Here is a 5,062-nt window from a genome sequence, read left to right on the forward strand (position 1 = left end):
GTTGTTCTTTAGGTGGTTGATGGGGCATTGTTCAGGCCCGCCAGATGGGCTCGTGAAGGGGGTTAGGCAAATAGCTTGGGGGGTTGATGGTCGGTAGGGGTTGATGGAGCCTCACGGGGGGTTGGGGGGGGGGGGGAGGGGGTGGCCCGGGGTGGGGCTAGTGAGACTGGGCCTGAAAGGGGAGCTGCGCTAGAGGAGGCGGGGCCGGGCGAGTGGAAAGCGCCGGCTTTTTCCCGCGCTAAGGGTTGAAGGGGGCGGGGCTGGAGTTGGAAGCGCGGGCTTTTTCCCGCACTGGGACCGGAAAGGGAAGGAGGTGAGCCTGCTTGTGGGCAGGGAGGGGAGGGGCAGTGTTACACTGGGGGGGGTGGGGGGGGGGGGGGTGTCAATGGTGCCGCGGGACTGGTTGGGGTCAGCAGGTGTCAGCTGACTCACGGGAGTACAATGGGGGGAATTACACAGCTAGCTAGGGGGGTGAGGGAGAGGGGAGCTGGGAGGGAGGGGGGTGAGGGAGAGGGGAGCTGGGAGGGAGAGGGTCAGGGAGAGGGGAGCTGGGAGGGAGGGGGGTGAGGGAGAGGGGAGCTGGGAGGGAGGGGGGGGTGAGGGAGAGGGGAGCTGGGAGGGGAGGGGGGTCAGGCAGAGGGGGAGCTGGGAGGGAGGGGGGTGAGGGAGAGGGGAGCTGGGAGGGAGGGGGGGTGAGGGAGAGGGGAGCTGGGAGTGAGGGGGGGTCAGGGAGAGAGGAGCTGGAGGGAGGGGGGTCAGGGAGAGGAGAGCTGGGAGGGAGGGGGGGGTCAGGGAGAGGGGATCTGGGAGGGAGGGGGGTCAGGGAGCGAGGAGCTGGAAGGGAGGGGGTTCAGGGAGAGGGGAGCTGGGAGGGAGGGGGGCAGGGAGAGGGGAGCTGGGGAGAGGAGGAGGGGTCAGGGAGAGGGGAGCTGGGAGGGAGGGGGCAGGGAGAGGGGAGCTGGGGAGAGGAGGAGGGGGGTCAGGGAGAGGAGAGCTGGGGGGAGTGGGGTAAGGGAGAGAGGAGCTGGGAGGGAGGGAGTTCAGGGAGAGGGGAGCTGGGAAGGAGGTGGGGTCAGGGAGAGGAGAGCTGGGAGGGAGGGGGGTCAGGGAGAGGGGAGCTGGGAGGGAGGGGGGTCAGGGAGAGGGGAGCTGGGAGAGAGGGGGGTCAGGGAGAGGGAGAGCTGGGAGGGAGGGGGGTCAGGGAGAGGGGGAGGGAGGGGGGGGGGGTCAGGGAGGGGGGAGCTGGGAGGAGGGAGGTCAGGGAGAGGGGAGCTAGGAGGGAGGGGGGGTCAGTGAGAGGGGAGCTGGGAGGAGGGGGGTCAGGGAGAGGGGAGCTGGGAGGGAGGGGGGTCAGGGAGAGGGGAGCTGGGAGGGAGTGGGGTCAGGGAGAGGAGCTGGGGAGGGAGGGGGTCGGAGAGGAGAGCTGGGAGGGGGGGTCAGGGAGAGGGGAGCTGGGAGGGAGGGGGGTCAGGGAGAGGGGAGCTGGGAGGGAGGGGGGGCAGGGAGAGGGGAGCTGGGGAGAGGAGGGGGGTCAGGGAGAGGGGAGCTGGGTGGGAGGGGGCAGGGAGAGGGGAGCTGGGGAGAGGGAGGGGGGTCAGGGAGAGGAGAGCTGGAGGGAGGGTGGTTCAGGGAGAGGAGAGCTGGGAGGGAGGGAGTTCAGGGAGAGGGGAGCTGGGAAGGAGGAGGGTCAGGGAGGGGAGAGCTGGGAGGGAGGTGGTCAGGGAGAGGGGAGCTGGGAGGGAGGGGGGTCAGGGATAGGGGGAGCTGGGAGGGAGGGGGGTCAGGGAGAGGGGAGCTGGGAGGGAGGGGGGTCAGGGAGAGAGTAGCTGGGAAGGAGGCAGGTCTGGGAGAGGGGAGCGAGGAGGGAGGGGGGTCAGGGAGAGGGGAGCTGGGAGGGAGGGGGTCAGGGAGAGGAGAGCTGGAGGGAGGGGGGTCAGGGAGAGGGGAGCTGGGAGGGAGGGGGGTCAGGGAGAGGGGAGCTGGGAGGGAGGGGGGTCGGAGAGGAGAGCTGGGGGAGGGGGGTCAGGGAGAGGGGAGCTGGGAGAGAGGGGGGTCAGGGAGAGGGAGAGCTGGGAGGGAGGGGGGTCAGGGAGAGGGGAGCTGGGAGGGAGGGGGGTCAGGGAGAGGGGAGCTGGGAGGGAGGGGGGGTCAGTGAGAGGGGAGCTGGGAGGGAGGGGGGTCAGGGAGAGGGGAGCTGGGAGGGAGGGGGGTCAGGGAGAGGGGAGCTGGGAGGGAGTGGGGTCAGGGAGAGAGGAGCTGGGAGGGAGGGGGGTCGGAGAGGAGAGCTGGGAGGGGGGGTCAGGGAGAGGGGAGCTGGGAGGGAGGGGGGTCAGGGAGAGGGGAGCTGGGAGGGAGGGGGGTCAGGGAGAGGGGAGCTGGGAGGGAGGGGGGCAGGGAGAGGGGAGCTGGGGAGAGGAGGGGGGTCAGGGAGAGGGGAGCTGGGAGGGAGGGGCAGGGAGAGGGGAGCTGGGGAGAGGAGGGGGGTCAGGGAGAGGAGAGCTGGGAGGGAGGGTGGTTCAGGGAGAGGGGAGCTGGGAGGGAGGGAGTTCAGGGAGAGGGGAGCTGGGAAGGAGGAGGTTCAGGGAGGGGAGAGCTGGGAGGGAGGTGGTCAGGGAGAGGGGAGCTGGGAGGGAGGGGAGTCAGGGATAGGGGGAGCTGGGAGGGAGGGGTGTCAGGGAGAGGGGAGCTGGGAGGGAGGGGGCAGGGAGAGGGGAGCTGGGGAGAGGAGGGGGGTCAGGGAGAGGAGAGCTGGGAGGGAGGGTGGTTCAGGGAGAGGGGAGCTGGGAGGGAGGGGGGTCAGGGAGAGAGTAGCTGGGAAGGAGGCAGGTCTGGGAGAGGGGAGCGAGGAGGGAGGGGGGTCAGGGAGAGGGGAGCTGGGAGGGAGGGGGTCAGGGAGAGGAGAGCTGGAGGGAGGGGGGTCAGGGAGAGGGGAAGCTGGGAGGGAGGGGGGTCAGGGAGAGGGGAGCTGGGAGGGAGGGGAGTCGGAGAGGAGAGCTGGGGGAGGGGGGTCAGGGAGAGGGGAGCTGGGAGGGAGGGAGGTCAGGGAGAGGGGAGCTAGGAGGGAGGGGGGTCAGGGAGAGGGGAGCTGGGAGGGAGGGGGTCAGGGAGAGGAGAGCTGGGAGGGAGGGGGGGGTCAGGGAGAGGGGAGCTGGGAGGGAGGGGGGTCAGGGAGAGGGGAGCTGGGAGGGAGGGGGTCAGGGAGAGGAGAGCTGGGAGGGAGGGGGGTCAGGGAGAGGGGAGCTGGGAGGGAGGGGGCTCGGAGAAGAGAGCTGGGAGGGAGGGGTGTCAGGGAGAGGGGAGCTGGGAGGGGGGTCAGGGAGAGGGGAGCTGGGAGGGAGGTCAGGGAGAGGGGAGCTGGGAGGGAGAGGGGGTCAGGGAGAGGGGAGCTGGGAGGGAGGGGGGTCAGGGAGAGGAGAGCTGGGAGGGAGGGGGGATGAGTGAGAGGGGAGGTGGGATGAGGGGGAGTCAGGGAGAGGGGAGCTGGGAGGGAGGGGGTTCAGGGGGAGGGGAGCTGGGAGGGAGGGGGGGTCAGGGAGAGGAGAGCTGGGATGAGGGGGGGTCAGGGAGAGGGGAGCTGGGAGGAAGGGGGGGGGTCAGGGAGAGAGAAGCTGGGGGGAGGGGGGTCAGGGAGAGAGGAGCTGGGAGGGAGAGGGGAGAGGGGGGTCAGGGAGAGGGGAGCTGGGGGTGGGAGGGGGTCATGGAGAGGAGAGCTGGTAGGGAGGGAGGTCAGTGAGAGAGGGGCTGGGGAAGGGGGGTCTCGGAGAGGGGAGCTGAGGGGAGGGGGGTCAGGGAGAGGGGAGCTGATGGGAACGGGTCAGGGAGAGAGGAGCTGGGGGAGGGGGTCTCGGAGAGGGGAGCTGAGGGGAGGGGGGTCAGGGAGAGGGAGCTGAGGGGAAAGGGTCAGGGAGAGGGGAGCTGAGGGGAGGGGGGTCGAGGCGAGGGGAGGTGGGAGGAAGGGGGAGGTCAGGGGGAGAGGAGCTGCGAGTGAGGGGGGTCAGGGAGAGAGGAGCTGGGAGGGGTCAGGGAGAGGGGAGCTGGGGGGGGGAGGTCAGGGGGAGAGGAGCTGCGAGGGAGCGGCAGGTCAGGGAGAGGGGAGCTGTGGGGAGGGGGGGTCAGGGAGAGGGGAGCTGTGGGGAGGGGGGTCACGGAGAGGGGAGCTGAGGGGAGGGGGTCAGGGAGAGGGGAGCTGAAGGGAGGGGTCAGGGAGAGGGGAGCTGAGGGGAGGGGGTCGAGGAGAGGGGAGGTGGGAGGAAGGGGGAGGTCAGGGGGAGAGGAGCTGCGAGGGAGGGGGGTCAGGGAGAGAGGAGCTGGGAGGGGTCAGGGAGAGGGGAGCTGGGGGGGAGGTCAGGGGGAGAGGAGCTGCGAGGGAGCGGCAGGTCAGGGAGAGGGGAGCTGTGGGGAGGGGGGTGTCAGGGAGAGGGGAGCTGTGGGGAGGGGGGGTGTCAGGGAGAGGGGAGCTGTGGGGAGGGGGGGGGTCAGGGAGAGGGGAGCTGGGGGGTGGTTGGGCGGGCAGCAGGTGGGGTGAGTAGGGAGGATTGTACGCAGAGCCAGATGGGGACAGTCTGTAAATAGAGAAACCCAAGAAGAAACCTTTGTGACTGTGCAATAAATGAAAATGAACGGCAACGTGTACAATATTGAAAATGCCAATATAAAGAAAGGGCAGGGAACAGGGTACAGAGGAGTTAAAGAGAAACTATTTGTATCCAGAACATTGTGAACATCCTTTTACTCTGGTTGTCTTTGATCCTCAAGTCAGTATGTGTTTTTTTAACCATGTTCTGTTTCGTTAACAAACTTTTATCAGTAAAAATATTAGATTTTTCTGAACTTTTCATGATTAAATTGATGCACTTTAGGGAATGTGGGTGAGAGGGGTTGACAGGCACTTTAACAGAAAGTGAGTCCTTCTGACTGATATAACAATTGGTTGGAGATCCATTTTGGCAGAGGAACCAGAGGGGGAGATGAGATTTTATTTTATTTATTGACACAGTAAGTTCTGATCTGCCTGTAAGCTGATTCAATAGTATCTTTCCAAAGGAGAAATACTTGAAAGGAG

This window comes from Scyliorhinus canicula, chromosome 17 (assembly GCF_902713615.1).
Source record: "Scyliorhinus canicula chromosome 17, sScyCan1.1, whole genome shotgun sequence".
In the NCBI taxonomy this organism is placed as follows: Eukaryota; Metazoa; Chordata; class Chondrichthyes; order Carcharhiniformes; family Scyliorhinidae; genus Scyliorhinus; species Scyliorhinus canicula.